The sequence below is a fragment of the Phyllostomus discolor genome, chromosome 14 (assembly GCF_004126475.2).
Source record: "Phyllostomus discolor isolate MPI-MPIP mPhyDis1 chromosome 14, mPhyDis1.pri.v3, whole genome shotgun sequence".
NCBI lineage: Eukaryota > Metazoa > Chordata > Mammalia > Chiroptera > Phyllostomidae > Phyllostomus > Phyllostomus discolor.
In genome coordinates this window covers 49,793,317-49,812,781 of record NC_040916.2, presented here as the reverse complement: position 1 = coordinate 49,812,781, position 19,465 = coordinate 49,793,317, and the positions used below count along the sequence as shown (strand labels likewise).

The window sequence follows — 19,465 nt, the reverse complement described above, 5'->3', positions numbered from 1 at the left end:
TCGGTGAAGCCAATCAGAGGATGGCCTAGGGAGGGAGCACGAAAGGATGAATGAAAAGTCCGGAGCCGGAGCGCTCCGGGGCCAGCGCGGCGGCGGAGGCTAACGAGGGAGCTGGGGAGGTGAGACCCATTCTACCCTGCTCGCCTCTGCACGGCAGAGGCTGAGATTCGGGTGGGCGCATCCGCCCTAGCCCTGCTGAGCCCTGGCACCCAGGACCCAGGGCCATGGAGCTCCGTGGGCGGGAAGGGCCCAGAGGACAACATCTGGGAGCACGGATAGGCGCCTCGGGCTCGATGTAAGTGGCCTGGCCGGCTCAAGGCCCGAGGGGGCCGAGCGCCTGGGCATCCAGAGTGCCTGTGCGTCCGCCACGAGAGGCCGGCCGAGCCCCACTTCTTCCTCGGGGCTCCCGGGACCTTCTGGACGATTCTCGCTCTCGATCGGAACCGTCTCCAACCGCTAGGGAACCGCTCGCCCAGAACCCCCGGCCATTTTCACTGCCCCGGTGATTGTTGGAGCCGTTTCTCCGGGGAGTCCTGCAGGGCCTGGGACTCGGCTCACCTGCCCCGCCCGCCCTCGACTTTTCTTCCCGCGCTCCATCTCTCGGGAGCTGTCCCGAATCCCTTCTCCGGCAGGGTCTGTGCCCCGTCCTTCCCTCCCGGAGAGTCTTGCTTGGAAGTCCCCGGGCTGCCTTCCACCCCACCCCCACCGGCTTCCCTCTCTTTGAGTTGCCGGGATTTCCCTGTTTCTTATTGGGGCGCCTCCGGGGCTTTACCCCCGGGTTTCGCCGCCAGCTCCCCCTTAGTCGGCTGCGGGATCCAGCCCTTCCCGCTGCACAAACTCCGCTCCGCCTCCACCGCCTTCACGCGTTGGAAGACTTGGTGGGGCCGGCCGCGGGCCTCCCGCTACGCCCCCCTCACAGAGAGGCTCGGGCTGTGGGGTGCGCCCTTGGTCTTCCAGGGAGGGCGGTGGAGACCCGGTGAGGTGGGGAGGCCTCGCCTCGGTGCCTGCTGCCTTCCTGGGTGGCTCGAAAGCCGCGAGTCCCTCCCCCGCAGGACCAGGGGAACTCCCACTCCGGTTCGAATGGGGAGCGGGAAACGCGGCCTTTGGAAGCTTTGGGGTCCGGGACCCGGCGATCCCCGGACTTCGACGCCACCCCCTGTCACGTCCTTTCCACGCCCTTTTCGGTCTCGGCCTCTCTGCCGCGTCCGTGTCCCTGTGCTTCTGAGTCTTTCAGTCTCGACTCCCGTTTTTCTCTCCGCCCCCCACCTCCATCCTTGTACCCTCCCCCAACCCTCACCGGCGGGCCACCCGGAGGCGGCGGCTGAGAGGCTGCGTGGAAGAGGCGGCGGCGGCCAGGAGGCGGGGTTGGTTGTTATCTTTGGTTATCTAGCTGTATGAGTGGTGTGGAGTCTTCATAAAGCTAGATAACCGAAAGTAAAAATAACCCCATACACTGCGCAGAGGGGCCCCGGGAAAGCGGTCGCATGGGCGGGCAGGGCGGGGCTGAGGGGGGCTGAGCCAGGGCCTAGAGCCGGGGACCCAGGGACTTGGAGGACGCGGCGGCCCCCGAGGCTCAAGACCACACCAGTCCGGTCCGGGCGACTTCCTGCCTTCTGCGTAGGTCGGAGCCTCTGTCCCATTGCACTTTTGCTAGGTGCAATGACCTTCCGCACTGTTGGGAAGCAAAAAAAGGGGTCGTGGCTCCCTCTCGATCTGGGGCCTTTCCTGGCAGTCTGTGGCTTGGGTCACTGCTGGGGAAGCTGCTCCAAGGGAGGATCTGTTGGAACCTGGTTGCGGGGTTATTCCGGACAGCACCTGGGGCTCCCTGCCCAGGCCTCCTCCCTGGGTTCTGTACACAGTTTCCTGCAGGCTGCCCACAGCCATTGCAGTGGCGGGGTCTGAGAACGCTGTGAGGAGGTGACCTGAGAACGCCGGCCTTGGCCTTTATGGCTCTCTGAAGCCATATAGGCCTATCCCGCCCGGTTGTGAGCTGAGAGTGGCGAAGTGGCGACAAGTGGAGACAGGGCTAGAGATACACTGGGTCGGGTTTGCTCAGAAAGAGGGCAGGATGGAACGGGTTTGCCCAGCCTGGGTTTGGGGGCAAGGAGTGCAGAGTATTTCTCACCTCCCTTGTTCTCCTATTCATCCCCCTTTACAACCCAGGATCTGAGTCCGACGTCTTGGAAAGCTTTTCATGCCAGCTTTGTCTTCACTTGATCCAAGGGGTTGAACTGGGGTCCTTCAGGACACCTACCTTCCCACCCTTCCCTCTCTCTCTCTCTCTCTCTCTCTCTCTCCCTCTCTCTCTCTCTCTCTCTCACTGTCTCTCTCATCATCAGCATCAGCATCTCCAAGAGAAAATGGCCTTAGAGAGCCCAAACACAAAGGAATTTGTAGCTTAGTATTTATGCTGCCCAAAGAAAGCAAAGAATTAGAGATTAACTAGGGCCATTCCTAAAAGAATCCATTTATCTGGCCTGACCTAAATATTTTAAGCAAAAGAGTGTTTAGGTGCAGTCAAGAGGAACACGGTCTGGAGTCACTTGGTAAAATCAAAGGAAACGTGGCCAAAGTGGAAGCAGTCCGTCCGCTCTGTTTGTCGCCTCTCCCCGTCCCGTCCCATCCCCCCTGGCATTCCAGGACACAGGCAGGGCAGTAAGGAGTAAAAAGAGGACAGGAGAACTGGAAAAAATGACTGTACAGACTGTACTCCAGTTTCCACTATAAATTTAAAACTTTCTCCCAGGAATTTTTCATAGCTAGAAGATTATGATTGAATTATATGTTATATGGGAGAAATATTAGGGAATCCAACCTAAAACAATTGTGCTTCAGAGAGCCTAGAGTACTTATTTTCTTCTGCCAGTGGTCTGGAGAAAGAAGAAATTAACAGCCTATTGCTTTTTCAGCTGTTTGGAGTTTTGGAGGTCTTGTTTTCTGAGGCAGGCAGTTGCAGATGAGATTAAGGAGAAAGGGAGCATGTCTGGGGGGAGACGGCAACCCTAACACCACACCAGTGCCTTCAGGTAACAGTGCTCCGCCTACGTGCCTGTCTTTGATCCTCCCACACTGTGAGGGAGCTGGTTTTTAACTTCATTTTACAGATGAGGAACCACAGACTCAAATGAGTTTCTATGTCATTTATCAGTTTAAAACCCAATGATGTTTCCACTGCTTTACTTGCCCATGAGAGGATCTGGAGAGAGTGAGGTGAGGACACTAAACTGGCGTTAAGCTGAGGAGGGTGAGAAGGGGGATCAGTGCATCAGGGAAGAGGGAAGGGCCACGCAGACACAAGGCCTGGTGGTGACCATGGGCTTAAGGGAGTTGGCATCTGATGAGCAGTACCAGGAAAAATAGGTCTTTTTAAAAAAAACTTCTCATGTTTCTGGTTGGAAATAGGGACTTGGGGTCTGCTGAGGCTCATCCACATGAGACTTAGCATCTGTATGATTAAGCACAAGGGGTCTGCGTTATAATCATGGTGTCCTGTTAGCACACTTGACCACAGACTCTCCAAAAGGGAATAGATGGGCTGAAGAAACTGGTGGGTTGAGGGTTTACACTCTAGAAAACAAGTATTGTGGTGGAAAGGGGGAACAGAGGCCAGGAAGATGTGGGGGTGAGGGTGTGTGTCAGCCTTGTGTGTGCCTGCAGGTGTGTGGACAGGATTGTAGGAACAGTGGGCAACTGTGCTTGTGAGCTGTGTGTGGCTGCATGTGCTGTCAGACACTCGGTGGCATGCAGCTGGGATGCGTGTGATCCAGGGTGGGCAGGGAACTCTGCTGTGTGGTAAGAGTGCCTGGCTACTCACGGGTGTAAATCCCCTGGAAGAACAGAAACTCCGGAATTAAGTGGGGGTTTAACCAAATGGAGACATCACAATGACACCACTGAGGCTTTCTGCCTCCCCCAACCTTCACACAAAGCAGCAGCTCCTCCAGTTAAACCCAAGATGAGAACTGATGGAATGGTGTGCAGGAAAGTTGGCTTCAAAAGGGCTGGGAAGGGCCTCACCAGTTACCAGTTAGGAAATTTCTTTCTTTGTATCATAACACATCTGTGTCCAAGAATTTTTAGTTCTATTCTTCAGATTTTGCGATATCCATCTATTCCTACTGGAAACCAAATTCTAAGCTGGTTTCTTTCTTTTTTAAAAGATTTTATTTATTTATTTTTAGAGAGAGGGGAAGGGAGGAAGAAAAAAGGGAGAGAAGCATTGATATATGAGAGATACATTAATTGGCTGCCTCCCACATGCCCCCGACTGGGGACCTGGCCAGCAATCCAAGCATGTGCCCTGACTGGGAATCAAACTGGTGACCATTCATTTTGAAGGTGGGCACTCAGTCAGTCCACTGAGCCACACCAGCCAGGGTTAAGGTGGTTTCTTTATACATTTCTGTCCTCAGCCCTTCATCCCAATACCCATTATTGAATTCTGGGTCCAGGAGTTCAAAGGCAACTTCTTCCTAAGTATCTGACTCAAGTTTTACATTATCACTCATGCTGTCATCCAGAGACAAAAGTTTCCTAATTCTAGGCATTGAAAGGGTCTTATTGAAATGTTCTTCCACAATCACCACAACCAGCAAGCCTGGGGAGGGACAGAAATAGAAAGAGCAAATGTGACTGACCCAAGGTCTATCTTTGGGGGCCATAACTTACGCAGATTCCTAAGCTTCAGCCTGAATGTTTATATAATGGTGATAAGAATGTATATACTCAGGTTGATATGTGAAGCAAATAAAGAATTCTATATGGAAGATCCTATAATATGCTATAATACCTGTGGATAGAGAGTAATTCTTAGATTGCAGAAGGGTTAAAGGCTACAGTTTGGAACGACTCTTTGAAAGCATGTAATTGATCTCAGAATACAAAAAGGACATGTCTTTGGCATATTCTTGACTGAGAAGCTCAAAGCACTTAAACTTGAGGAAGTTTATTCTACTTTTATAGCTTTGGGAGTCAAGGAAGGACTCCTGGGACCTGGGTAGGCAGTGTATGAAACCTGGGGAGAGGATGAACAGTCCTTGGGAAACCTGTTAAGGGAAGAGGCTGGAGTTCATATGGCGGAATGGCCATTGTGTTTTTCTCCTCAATGGATCTTACTACTTGTTTGTAAGAGTACCTATGACCGGTAAACTGACTTACGTAGATAGAGAAATAAGGCATGTATAAATGAGAACTCCAAATTTATTCCATTAAGCTTCTACAGTTACTAAAAATACAGCTTATTAAATTAAAGGACCAGCCCTGGCTGCTGCAACTCAGAGGATTGAGCGCCAGCATGCGAACCAAAGGGTCACCAGTTCGATTCCCAGTCAGGGGACATGCCTGGGTTGCCGGCCAGGTCCCCAATAAGAGGGGCATGAGAGGCAACCACACATTGATGTTTCTCTCCCTCTCTTTCTCCCTCCCTTCCCCTCTCTCTAAAAATAAATAAACAAAATCTTTAAAAAGAACTTAAAAGATAAATTAAAGGACAAATTAGGTAGTAGGTATAATTAACAAACCAGAGATCTGCCTATCAGCATGCAGACTTTTCTTCATTGCTGAATGACTTGAAGAAGGGCTGTTTTCTCTCCTCTTGCCTCCCAACCCCTACCTCTCCAACCCCTAACTGGATCCAAGATTGGTAACGCACCAGAAAAGCACTGGCCCCTCTGCATTCTTCATCTGGACATCCTTCTTGAAGTCTGCAGTTTCCAAGGTTTGGGAGCTGGAATATTGATACTTATTTCTTCACCTTCCTCATAACCTGATTGACCTTCCCACCTTCTTTCCTTTGCTGTTGAGACCTCAGAGATCTTGGGGTATTGTGGCACTGTCTCATCCAGAAGTGGGTATGCCAACTTCCCTAGGAGATAAGTGATTTAGGTTAATCCTTTAAAAATCACTGGAAGGAAAGAGGAGACAAAACTATAAAAACATTCTTGGAGCTTTGAGAATGAGAAGCAGGGTTATGGAAGGTAAAGGTGAATGAGTACATATTGAGATAGGAGAGAGGTGAGAGAAAGACGGAACCCTTCATTGCTACCCAGGCTCTCCCAGGACTCAGAGTAAAACCCCCCTCCTCTTGCCCTAATCCCCCATTAAGGCTGCACTGAGTTTGTTATGACAGCAGCTGAAGGAAGCTGAATTGCTGTTTGCTGTGCCTGCTAATTGAGCTGAAGGGTTGGAATCTGGACACTGAAAAAGACCATTGTTGCTGTTTACCTTCCACAACTGCCTCCCTGGGGACCTTCTGGGTGAATGGGAGAAGCATACCCTTGAGGTCATTGCACCCATTCCCTGTCTCTGCAGTTCATCTTGTTGTCTTGGGGTGGTTTGAGTTTTCACAGCACAGAACAGACAAGCCCACCACCTGAGTTGGTCTCCAGGCCAACAGGAGCTCTAGGAGAAGAGTCACATTCTTGTCCTCTTCCCTGTTCATTCTCTTCTTCAGAGGCCCTAGCTTTGCCTTTTCTTCCATCTGATCAGGATTAGCTAGCTCCTGCACTTTATAATTCTGCTTTCTTCTAAGACAGCGATTTTCAACTTGGTTATGTGCTAAAATTACCTGGGAAGCTTTAAAAAACAACAAACAAACAAACAAAAACAAAAACGAATGTTTAGGCCCAGCTCAAGACCAATGAAATCAGAGTATCTGGGAATGAGGCTGAGGCCTCAGTATCATTTAAAAGCTCTCTCAGTACTTCTAATATGCAGCTAGGGTTAAGAACCACTGATATAGGCTTATCTCTCTGCCTGGGACACACACACAGACATCCTTTTCTATCTTCCTCCCCTTTCCTCCCAAGCTCCTGATATCATACTATCAGGCAGATTGTGTATTTACACCTGTGTATCTTCCTCATCTTGATTTAAATTCCTTGTAGGAGCCTTAGAATTTAAGATGGAGTTTAGAGGTCTGTACCCTGTCAACTCCCTCAACCTGAGCCCTCTCCAAGTGCAGGAAATATGACTTCACCTCCCCGTGAATTTCTAAATAGGATCCAGATGAGGACTGAGCTAGTCCTGGACACTTTAGTCATTATGGATGAAAGAGTGGGAGGTTCAGAGTTCCCATGACTTTTATGCTCTTTCTCCCCCCAAAAGTAGCATTGGCAAGTTGGAGATCTTCAGAGAGGAGAAACTTTTTTTTTCCAGGAATACATCTGCTCCTTTCCTTACTGTTTCCAAATGTCTCTGCTTCTTCTCTTTCCTTTAGCTTTTCATCTGGGGTGGGTGGGTGCCCCACCACCCTCCCACCTTCTTTCAGCCACATGTGCATCAGAGCCGCCTCCAGCACCACGGACAGCTCCCGGGCGGTGAGTGAGATGGCCGAGCTGACCCCTGTTGAGAGGGTTAGGAGGGGGTCCTCTTGTCTGAATGGGCAGATATCAAAGACTCTAGCTTTTTAATCGGTAGGAGTTGTTTGCAGGCAACTGTGGAGTTTCAAGGAGAGGAAAGGGCTGAGAGCAGTTGGCATTCCATCTCCAGGAATTTGGGTTTGCCCACGTTAGGGAGCCTGAATGTGAGAGGCTGCTCCAGCAGTAAAAAGGGGAGGGTTAGATTTCAAGAAGGATTTAACTTAAGTTCAGGTGAGATACAGAGTGAAATGACCAGGTAGAGCTAAAATGAGGTTTAGATGTCATCAGCCCTACGTCCCTCATTTTACAGATCCCAAGAGAGTGGAAAAGGTGTGACTAATGTCACTCTGCTGGTTAGTGGAAATGCCAGCCCCTGCCAATCCAGGCTCCTACATTTCAGCCTGGTCCACCTATTGTCTCATGCCTCCTTTGGAGTCTCCCTGCCTGAGTTGGAGGTAGCTGGCCTAAAGCTGGTAGGGAGAGTTCAAAGGTTATCCCCCTACAAAAAGGACAGGATGCATATCTAGGCATATGAGATGTCTATATGTCCACACAAGCCAGGAAGGTATGCAACTGACTGCTTTCTCTATTTGAGGGGTTTAGAGGGAGAAGCACAGGGGAAGGCATACCTACAGTAGCTGGCAAGCCCATGGGAAAAAAGGCACAGGGGCAGCCATCTGCCAGGGCACAGGGGCCAGTGGATGGCCACAAGGAGTCTCCAGAGGCCAGCAAGAGTCATGCAAACTGGAACAGGGCCTGGGAAATGCCCTTCTGTGTGCCCCAGCCTGCTCCCCCAACATAGTGAGCCTACAAACAAAGGGGCCATTCTCTCCAGGATTTGATGGCGCCATCTCCGACTGGCAGTGCCAGGTGGTGGGGGCATCAGGGGGTGTCAATCTGTTATCCTGTCCCCCCACTCCTAGGTCCTCTGGGGCTGGATGTTGGGGAGGTGGGTGTTCTATGCTATGTTGCCATGGCAACCACCCCCGGGGGGGGGGGGTGCGTTTTAAAGCACATAGAGACAGCTTTCACCCTCCCCACTCCCAGGAACGACCTGGGTCTAGTTGGGAATCTTCCCTTGGGAATCCTCTTTCTGATGCACAAGCCATGATGTGCACAAGCATCACCCTCTTTTCAGCAACCAGAGCTGAAGGTTGGGAAGCTGGTGCATCCAGAGTCTCTGGGCAAGGCCGTGCAAGTGAGCACAAGTCCCTCGTACTTAACTCTCTTTCTTCCCAAGCTCTCTGCATTCCTTACCTATAGCCAAGGCCATCCTAGGACTTCTCAGATGAAACGATAGGGCCTTGCTTTGTGCCTAGTCAGAAGTGAAGGATACTTCCTACCCCTAGCAAGCCTCCAGGCTGTGGGAATGAAGAAGACGGGGTCATTCCTGCCACCCTCCATCTGCACCCCTCCGCCATTACTCATTAGGCATTCTGCCTCCTCCTTCCGCTCGTTAAGCCCGATTTGCATAGATTTGCATAATACAGCTCATTTGCATTCCAGGAGGCTTTTGGTAGGAGCCAGGAAAAAGGGGGAGGGAGGTGGAGGAGAGAAAAAGGGGAGAGATTTTGTTTTCATCAAAGTGTGTATGTAGTGGGGGGAGGCGGCAGGAAGAGGACAGAAATAAAAACTCACACTACTTTCTTTCTTCCCTTCTGCCCTCCCTCCGTAAGCTGGGCTCAAATGCCAAAGAAAGATGCCAAGGGGCCGGCTTTTCTGTCCTTTTTTGTCTTGCTTCCTCTGGTCTTGGCTCCCCAGCCTGGCCCCCCACCTTGTTGGGCTCGGTCTCCAGCAAGAAAGGGGCCGGGTCGGAGGCATGGCTGTGGGAGCGGCTGTGGGGACGGAAGCAGGGGGAGGCCGCCATCGTCTGTAGCCGGCGGAAACGGCGTCTGGACAGATGCAGGCTGAGCACCCCTCTAGCTGGTGGACGTGGAGGGAGGTGAGGTTCAACATTCTGGTTGATCAGGAACATTGTTGAGTCTTCCCAAGAGGGGTTGGGGAGAGAGGATGGAGAAAGAAGAAAGGAGGGAGAGATGAGGAATGGCACCCCAGAAGAGATGCAAGCTTCACCCAGGAGGGAGCAGTGGTGGTGGAGAGGCCTCTGCCCTGGGTTTAGTTCCAGAGCACCAGTGGTCAGAGGACTGGCAGGCTGTGGGTAATGTAAAAAGCACCGGAGGACTCAGAACTGGAAGTATCAGCAGGAGGAGGAGAGAGTAATGTGTGGACACATAGGATCTCCCACCATTTTGAGGGTCTCTCTGGGGCCTGTGAAGGGCTGCTGTGTCCTTGAAGTGCACCCCCAGGTCTTCCCTCCCCAGCCCAGCAGTCTGGCTTCCATCAGCATAACTCTGCTGAAGCTGCGCCTTCTTGGGCCACTCACACTTCCTCAGCTGGACCCAACAGCCCTGGTTCGGGCCTGGCGACCTCTATGGAACATTTCCTACTGATATCCAGTCTGTGTTCTCCCTTGGCCTTTAGTTCTTCTCTTATGTCCCTGATTATTCTTTCTGTTCTATGATCCAGTCCTCTGGGTCAACCAGTTCTCCAGCCAAAAGTGTTCCCCCAGGTTCAGCTATGAGCTCTTTTTCCTCCCCCTTTCCTTTCACTCTCATTCACTTTTACCACTTTGGTCTCATTCCTGAAAGCTTCATGGAGGGGAAGCCTTTTAAAGGATAAGTGATAAAAGATAAGGGAATAATAAAAGGTAAGCAGGAGTTGTCAGTCTAAGGAATTTGAGGAAGTGGGTAGTGGAGAGCAGCCAGCTTACTTGAAGGCAAGGAGGTAGGGAAGAGCCTGGTGTATTCGGGAACTAGAGTGTCCAGCAAAGGGAGCCTGGGCTAGGAGGAGGTAGGAAATGGAGGCAGGAGTTTGGATATTAAGAGCCTATGTGCTCTGCCAGGAGGACTGGAATTGATAGATCTACTGGGAAATTAGTTGACATACTCAGAGATGATGGACGCAGGGTATGGCGGAAGACCAGCACATAACCACTCCCAGGAGGGATGAGGACAGCCCCATCTAGCTGTGCACTGAGCCCAACACCCAGCCAGATACTGAACTGGCTCTCAGCTAGTTCTGAATAAATGAAGAAACATATGAAAAGCCTGGAAGCTACGTGAGGAAAGGTCTCTGTTTCTCCCCCACTAGAATGCTCCCCTTACACACACACACACACACACACACACACTACACATGCATGCATGCACACACACAGTGGCATTACAGGAGCTCTTTCAGGGGCAGATATGGAGAAGCCAAGATTGGTCCCCAGCACAATGAGTGACCTGAGGTTGGGACAGGAGATGGGCCACTGAGGACTGGAGTGAAGAACAGAGAAGTAGGTTCAGTCCTGAAAACTTCTGGAAGAGGGAGTGACAGAAAGGGCAAAGGGTATCCAGGGGTGGCCCAAGGCCCTGACAGGATTCTCCTAGAGAAAGGGTGAGAGGCTGGAGAGGCAGCTGAGGAGATGTTGACTGGCCACGTGCTGGGCACTGGGTGGAGTGCAAGTAGGAGGAGCTGGCTATATCCCCATCCCCAGGCCCAGCCTCTGTACAAAGACCTCTCTGAGTGGCCATGGAAGTGGCCCTGTCAGGTGAAGGGGCTTAGCTCCCAGGGGGCCCATTGGCAGGGGAGAGGAATAGGGTTGGAGGAGGGAAGTCCCGAGGGTTGGCTTTAAGCTTTAACCAGCTCCAGGAAGGAAAAAGAATCTGAGACCTGGCCTGGGTGTCACAGGCATGGTGGCTCCCACCACCTTCCCATTTCTTCCCAACTGTAACTCCATACCCTGCCAGGCCTCTTCAGCCTCCCTTCCCCAGCCCACACGCATGCCCTCTCGTGCTTCCGAGGCTGTCTCCACCCTGAGTCTCTCATCTTCCCAGAAGAGTTTCAGTTCCCCTCCATCTCCGGTACAGGCCTCCTCCTCCAGCGAGGGTTGCGTTGGGAGGACGGAACGACAAGATTGAGCAGAGCTAAAAAGGAGTCTCCAGGCCACCTTAGTTTCCACACCCAACCTTGTCCTCCCCCAACAAGGCTTTCCCCCTCTCTGGCCTATGTCACTGATTGCTAGTCTAAAGTGTGGATAGACAGGCCATTTCCCCTACCTCCAACCCCTTATGCACGCTGTCCTTTCTAATAAGTGTTTGTGTTGGGGCCCTGGAATCAGTAGAATGACAGCAGACACAACCTGAGCTTGCAGGTTGCTCACAAATTTGACAGAGGGTCTCTGTCCGCAGAGAGGATAACAAAAACAAGGTTTGTTGTTGTTTTTTTAAATCCTCAACCGAGGATGTTTCATTGATTTTAAAGGGAGAAGGAGGGGGAAAGAGAGAAAGAGAAACATAGATGTGAAACATCAATTGGTTGCCTCCCATGTGCATGCCAACTAAGGAAGAACTAGCAACCCAGGTATGTGCTCCAAGCAGGAATCAAATCCGAACACGTTTTGGTGTATGGGGATGATGCTCCAACCAACTGACCCACCCAGCCAGAGCAAGGAGGTTTTGCTTTTTGAGTCAAATCAGACAGGCTTGGCAGGACAAATTCTGGCTTTCCTCCCTTACTAGCAGGTGACCTTAGACAAGGCACTTAATGTTACTAAACTCCTCCCAAGGTTCTCGTGAGGGTCAGATGGGCTGGAAGAAATGAGAGTTTAGTAAAGTTGCGTGCAAATATTCAGTGGGGGTGGGGGCACTACAGGTATGGGAGGGCCATCAGCGAAGGCTTCCAGGGTTTAGAAATGAGGGCAGGGGTCAGGGGGAGAGTGAAGGGACTCCGTGTGGCTCATGATGAAGGTTGTCTGGGAAGCATCACTGGGCACTGTGGACCGCTCAAGCATGTTAGCATCTTTTGAGACTGGTTTCAGAGGCACATTTTTAACAACTAGGTGGGAGACTCTTTGACCACAGGTTCTTTCATCCTCAGGAAGAACTTCCCCCTGGCCCTCCAGGGAGAAATATGCACAGCAATCCTGGGAAGGGGGCAGTGAAACTCAGCTTCTCTCATTGCCCTAACCCACTCTGCTTTCTCCCTGAAGCCCTCATCTCAGTTCTCCAGAGAGAATTCTAGCCACACATCGTGGCCTCCACTGAACATGTGTAATATGGTGCACCAAGCCTGCCACTCGGGACCCTCTCAAGTCCCTGATCTTGTGGTTCTTCAGCATAGCTCAGGAGTGAGCTAAGTTCACATGTATTTAGATCCCTTCCAGGGAGATTTCACACAGGAGGGGGCTTTTGTCTCTAAATGATCATTCTTTGTTGTACATGCAAGAATTGGGAGGAAGATTGTTTTTTTGGCATCATCCCCCACAGATAGCAGTGAAGCCTTTAGTTCTGGAGGGAAAGAGCAGGCGGAGGCTGGCATATGGAGGGACAGCCCTGGGCACGGGGGCATGAGCTTCACCCAGCTGGGGCTATCTTCTGGGTTCATCCATCTGGCACCAACTGGCTTCCTGGCACTGCCCTGCAACCAACCAGACTCTTGCTGTTGCCATGGCAATTGGCTGCCATGTTGTACTCAGAGTGCTACCTCATATCTGGATTATCCCATGGGTTCTTGGAGGATGGCAGATAGGTCTCCAGGGATGTATCCCTTCCTTCTGATATCGATCCATATTAATATATTATTTTTTTAAAATAGCCCAAATGGAGACTTGCTATATGTCAAGTTCTGTGCTAAATACTCCTGCCCTGGCTAGTGTGGCTTAGGGAATTGAGTGTCAGCCTGCGAACAGAAAGGTCATCAGTTCGATTCCTGGTTGGGGCACATGCCAGGGTTGTGGGCCAGGTGCCCAGTTGGGAGTGTGCAAGAGACAAATAACTGATTGATGTTTCTCTCACACATCGTTGATTCTCTTCCTTTCTTTCTCTCTCCCTTTCCTTCTCTCTAAAAATAAATAAAATTAAGAATACTCCCTAGGTGTTATTTAATATGGCTAAGAAACAATAATGAGATAAAATTTAAGAGGTTCCCACCTACTTTCCTGTTTCTATGACAGATTTTTCCTCTTTTCAACCAGGAAACTCCATGATCTTGTTTATGCCTGTCTTGGGAAGTCCTTCCCAATGTCTAGCCAAGATCTGTACTGCTGAAGCATCAGCTCCTTGACCCTTGGCTGGACATGACTGATCTGAGAAGTAAAGAAGAAACTGCCACCCACCTTTGGTCACTTGTTTGAGTTTCCTGGACTCCAGCTGTTGGGATAGGGAAACTGAGACTTGGCTCGCTTGGTGAGAGGTCCAAGTGCCCTTAAAGACTTAGGAGCCTCAGGTCTAAAATCTTTTGTTTAGAGAAGGGGAGTCGATGTCACCAAATGCTTGGGAATCCCTCTTCCTTGGCGCCATCCTCACCCAAAGAAAGAGGCGAGAGCCAGAGACCCTTGGGAAGTGATAGTCTCCCAAGGTTTGGGGGTATGGGGAGCCTCTGGAAGGCACACTCTCCCCTCTCACCATTGGGAGGTTCCAACAGGGTCCCTGAGAAATCCTGAAATGGTGAGAATTTGTCCTTCCTCTGGACTCAAGCAGAAGGTTGAGAAAATGGTCATCTTGACCTAGAGGAGCATCTACAAGGGACCCTGAGCAGGGCCCAGCTTTGCTAAGGGAATCTGGAATGAGGAGCAGGTGGAGAGAAAAAGGCCATTCTCAACTGAGGAGGAGTGGGCTGGCAGGGAGAGGCTGGGGATAATTTATGATGTCATTGTTCCCCACCCCACTTTCTCAGCCCCCACCTTCTTCCCAGACCCCTGCTACCGAACCGTTGCTAGGAGATGCTGGCTCTGCTTGGAGCTGGGTGGGTGGAACAGGTGGAGACTGTTCCATCTGGACTCCTCCTCCCCCACCCAGGAGAGGGCCTGCATAGACCTTCGTCTACCATCCTTTCCCAAGCCCTGACAGACACCAGTCTCTTCTGCTGTTCCCCCCCAATCCAGCCAACCTGGGGCTAGGAGGCTTCCCAGGCAGGCTGAGGATTTGGAGCAAGGAATGGGGAAGGGAGCTGTGGAGGGAGAGGCGGGCAGACTTAGTTGGGATGTTGAAGAACAGCCAGCTTAGCTCAGGGCCTCTGGGAGCCAGCCCAGGCCCAGAAGAGGGCAAGAAGAGGGCAGGGGCACATGTGTCAAGGAGCCCATATTTGAGGGAGACCAAAACCTTACCTTTGGGGGGTTTCCAGTATGATGAGTGAGGCAGACCTCCTATCCCCATACGTCCGTAGTATGGTCAAGGTTAGGGATCTGACAAGGATAGAGTTGTGGGTTGGGTGGGGATGAGGTAGGGAAAGGAGGAGGTAAAGCAGGGAAAAGGGACATAGGTTTGGGGAGTCTGAGAGTCTGGGTAGAGGAAGGTGGCACAGATATGAGCAGAACTGGGCAGTGTAGAGGCGAGGCTGAGAAGCCCCACTCCTCTCTCTGAAATCTCGTCTCAAATTTTAAAGCTCTTTGGAGAAGTCAACTCAGGTGAGTTTTCGGGGCTACCAAAGCTGCTGGCTCCCAACCCCAGATGGGGCAGGAAAGGAATTATTTGCCCACAGCTGTGCTTCTGACCCAATTTCTGTGCAGCTCCTACTGACTTCATACTTCTATTGTAGGCACAGCTCCACTGCACCCCAGGAAGGAAGGAACTGACCTTGATTAGGCACCCACTTGCTTGTGTAAGCCCTTTCTCAGCTGTTACCTTGGTTAATCTTCCAAAAGTCCTAAAAACTGGGAGACATTGTCCCCACTTTACAAAAGTGGAATCAGAGCCCAAGAAAGACATGTTGCCTAGCATCACAGGACTAGCAGGTTGGGCTGGGCTTCAGGTGAGGCTTCGTGGATCCTGGAGCATATGCTTGCTCTCTCTCCTCCTGCACGGACTTCTGGCAGAACATGCTCCAAACACAATGGGAGGGACTGATGGGAGAGAGGAGCAGATAGGCAGGGGGACTTCTGGACAAGTTCTCAGGTGAGGAAGGGGCCCTGCATCTTAGGTGCCGGGGTGAAGTCCAGGGGATGCTAAACACAGTCCTTGCAGGCTGAAGGCAGGAATGAGGAAGAGGCCACAGGAGCTGTGGAAGTCACCCAAACCCTCCCAGATTGCTCCCTGGCCAAGGGAAGCATGCTTCCCACCTTCCTGAAGCAAGTCCCCTGGGCGTCCACCTACTCTCTTACCTGCTTGGCATCTGAGTCCCCACCCTGGGCATTCCTCGTGCCCCATGGTCCTGGGTAGAGCACCTAGAAGAAGCAACTGGAGTCAGCCACTGTCGTAGTAGCCCTTGGTGGGGGGACCCTCCCAACCCCTTATCTTTCCTGATGAGGGGAAGCCCTTCCAGGGCCGCTGGACACTCTCCCTGGGAGTTTGTCCTCTTCCTACTGCTAGGGTCTCCATCCAAAGACAACCTTTTCTGCTCTTGATGTTTTTTTCTTTTCAGACCAAGAAAAAGAACCTATTTCACCCAGTTGGCCTGGTTCCCTCCAAGAGGCCTTCCTGGGTTGACTGAAAGATGAGGCTAAACTCTAACAAGTTGGCTGCTTCCTTCAAGAAGCCTGTGAACAGGATGGAAGGAGAGAGGCCCCAGCTTCCAGCCTGGACAGCCGATTACACCCGGGGCCACCTGGAATAAGGCTTGGCTTCACCATTGGCTCTGGTCCCATCCCATCCTGGTTTTGCCTGTGTTGTCTAAGCTGAGATTCCTCTGAGGAGGGAGTCCCATCTCCTGTCTAATAAAGACTCTTGGCTACTGAACAACAGTACTAGTAGTAGTGGATGTGCCTGCACAGGGTTGGGTGGGCAGGGACTGAATGAGAGGAGGGCAATCCTAGCCCCTCCCCACCAGCAACCAATGCTAGAAGCCACCATTGCAACACAAGGGGAAAGCCTCATTAAGACAGAGCTTCCTTGGTAGGGGCAGGGGAGGAACAAAGATCTCTTTGGCTCCTTCCGTCTCTCTCAGCCACCCTAAGCTTCCTGGGAATGCCACCCGTGACTGGTCAGTCTCAGCTCAGAGCAATAGACTGATGCTCCCAGCCGAGGGGGCCCCTCAGTATCATCCCAAGAACTAAGAGAATGGGAGATGTGGGTTGCTTCCCCAGAGTGCCTGTGTGGGAGGGTCACTGGGTGGGCCTCTGGCTCTTCCTCAAAGGGACCCCTTCCTCAGATATGTCCTGGGTTTGACCAGACCACAAAGAGAGAGCACCGCTGTGTCATAAGGCCACCCACCCCTCCTCCCTTCTTCAGTAGCAACAGAAGGGAATGAATATGCCTAGCAAGAGGAATTCAGGTTAGAGAACAGGTAGGACTTCCCAATAAGATCTTGAGAGGGAAGCTGAGGGGCAGGGGAGCCACAGCAAGAAGAAGCTGGGACTGTGCTCTTGATTCTAGTCCCCCTGTAACACATCTGTATCCAACACGCTTCTCCAAGGGATGGGCCCCTCACTCTTGAGCTGGAGAGTGTTAGCAGAGTCCAGACTGCCGGCACATTCCAAGTTCTCCACCATCCTCCAAAAAGTCTTTCCTCTCATCTAACCACAATCTCTCCATGGAACTATAGTCTGAATCCTGGAATTTTTCTAAATAAAAATGCTTATAAAAATGCACACGGTATAATTCTAACAGCACAAAAGGGAAAGTATGTCTCCTTCCCACGACTGTCTCCAGCCACTCACCTTCTGTCCCAAGAGGCAACCACTGGCACCTGTGTCTTTCCTGAGATACTCCACATGGGTTCGGCACCTGTCCACACTCCCGCTTAAATGTGGACCACAGCTTTTTAGCTCCTGGAGACCAGGGCCCCAGTCTGAGGTCAAGATGAACCTCAGGGGACCCTTGCATCTGTGAAATTGCATACAGAATGCTGGGTGCTGTTACCAGGAAGGAGGCTCACATTAAGAGCCACCTGGTCTAGCCCTGCTCCTCATTTTGCAGAGGCAATGAGGCCAGAGAGGGAGAGGACTACACCCAGGGTACTCAGCCTGGTGGGGCCTGTCAGGAGAGGACTCCCAGTGTCCCTCAACCTGCACGCCAAGGAGTCCCAGGGTCCCCCACAAGGACCATATCTAGGAGGGCTGATTGAGGCCTAGGAAGTAGCCAGGAAGAGGCAGTTCCTTTTGTATCAATTTGGCATACTCAAGGGGCTGAGCCCTAGGCTCACCAGGCCCAGAGGAGTGTCTCTGGAGTTTCCAGCCCTCCTTTCAGGACCTTCCTGCTGCCCAGCCGGCCAGGACCCACTTTGGGGCCTTCCTCACCCGTGCCTCTCACTCCCTGGGTGAATGGACACAGGGTCTGGTGTGGAGCCAGCATGCGGGAAGTTGCCCAGGACAGCCTCCCCCATCCTCGGCTTCTGTTTGGACCCCAGAGCCCGAACATCAGTCTGACAGCAGTGACTGGGGCCTCCTTCCTGGCCTGGAAAGTTGGAGCAGGCACGAGGTGGTGGAAGAGGAGGGGGTAGAATTCCTCTGGGCGCAGGAAAGAAAAGCAGGGCACCAGCCACAGCAGGTTTGCCTTTTGGAAACAGAAAGACCCAGACCCAGACCCAGACTGGGGCAGCAGGGGTGGGGAGGGACCCCTCCCTCGACAGGAATGCCTGCACTGAGGTAGGAGGGTCCAGGAGGGACACTTCAGAATGTGCTCTCAGAATCCTACTGAGCCTATGCAGATGAGACCTGTCTGTACGTTAATGAGACTGTCTGTATGCAGATGAGGAGAGAGGGCATTCTCTTCTCAGAGTTACCATAGAGCCCAGCTCCACCCCATTCCCTCAGGGCCCCAGATGCTGGGCTACGTGGGAAGAGGCCAGGCCTGGGGAGGGGCAACTGGCAGTGGTTAGACTTCAGGAAAGACTCACCAAAGGAAAATGGCCAGTTTTGGAGATGAAATTGGGACTCTAGAGGGGCTGCTGGGAGAGTCAGGCAAAAAATGATGGGGAGTAGACGGTGAAAGAGCATCCCAGTCCCAGGGAAACAGGCAGACCGACCAGGAGCTTTGAGAGGGAGATGGGAATAAAAAGAACTTCGACCAAGCATCCACCCGTGCCAGGTCCCACACAGTGCCTTCCACTCGAGGTCTCACCGGATCCTGGAGATAACCTCTGAGGCCTTTCACAGATAAGGTCCAGAGAGGCTGACAGACACAGGTCTGTCCAGCTCACATGGTTTGCAAATGGCAGGGCCCCATTGGGCTCCATGGCAGTCAGCCCCAGCTTAGAATCTTCCTATTTTCTCCTGGCTTACAGACTGGAACAGCTCCTCCTGACCTGAAGGGGGGCAAGGGTGTCAGAGGCTGGTGGGCAGTGCCTGGGTGAGGGGCGTGGACACACCCTGAGGAGAGGTTTGGCTGCGCCTCAGGTCTGGAGAGGGCCTGCGGAGGGCTGAGAACTAGCAGTGGAGGGTGGGATGGGGCTGCTGGTGGTAGCCGAGAGGGTGGAAACCTGGGGGGGGGACATCAGGGCTGGGAAGGACGGCAGGGAAAATACAATGGGGAAAACTGAGGCCCAGGGAGAGTGGGAGGGCAACCCTCCTTGCTCAGCAGGTCCAAGTCCATACTGGGCCCGAACCCAAGACACCGGGCCCCAGCCCAGGCCCCCTTCCTGGGAGTGCAGAGTCTGGGAGTGGGGGTGTCTTTGAGAATGGCCTCTCTTCTTCGAGTGTCCCTAGCCCACCACATCTAATGGTGCAGCCAAGGCCTTTGTGGGTAAACCATGGGGAAGAGAGGCCCCTTGTTGGTCGATTCATTGTGCTGGAGGCTCGGCCATGCCAGGCCCCCAGCACAGGCTGGGCTCTCCTTCCTGGGGGTGCCAGCCGGCCCCCACTCGCTGCCCCTGCCCTTCCCCAGCTCTGTCATTTCCTGGAGCCTCAGGGCTTTGGCCCTGGTCCCGGCTGAAGGATGGCGGGGAGCCCTGGCCCCCACACCCCCCACACCTCGCCTTTTACATGCTGGCACCAGAGCCGTGGGAACGCTGGACGGCAGCTGGGCACCGGTGCCCGGCTCTGCCCACCCCCAACCCAGCTGACCCTGGAGAGGGGAGAGGAACAGCCTGCCCCCATAAAAGCCCCTCCGGGATGGGGCCCTAGAAATCCTTAGCACTAATTATGAATCTGGGGACAAACGAAGAGGCATTTGCAAGTCAATTAGTGAAAG

At 52.5% G+C, this 19,465-nt stretch overlaps 2 long non-coding RNA genes across 4 annotated transcripts; one reads left to right on the top strand and one right to left on the bottom strand.

The window, feature by feature from the left end:
• On the top strand, positions 1-16,083 carry LOC118498097. Of its 3 annotated transcripts, XR_004900631.1 has the most exons (5): positions 1-295; positions 7,217-7,316; positions 13,378-15,002; positions 15,217-15,295; positions 15,762-16,083. It is a non-coding gene; the product is annotated as an uncharacterized LOC118498097 (long non-coding RNA). The 3 variants fall into 3 exon arrangements; XR_004900630.1 differs by lacking the exon at positions 15,217-15,295 and having other exon boundaries at positions 2-295; XR_004900629.1 differs by lacking the exon at positions 7,217-7,316 and having other exon boundaries at positions 13,378-15,295.
• LOC118498098 lies at positions 5,650-9,025 on the bottom strand. The gene is made up of 2 exons (XR_004900632.1): positions 8,616-9,025; positions 5,650-5,902 (listed from the first exon to the last, which is right to left on the bottom strand). It is a non-coding gene; the product is annotated as an uncharacterized LOC118498098 (long non-coding RNA).
• Positions 16,084-19,465: the final 3,382 nt, after the last annotated feature.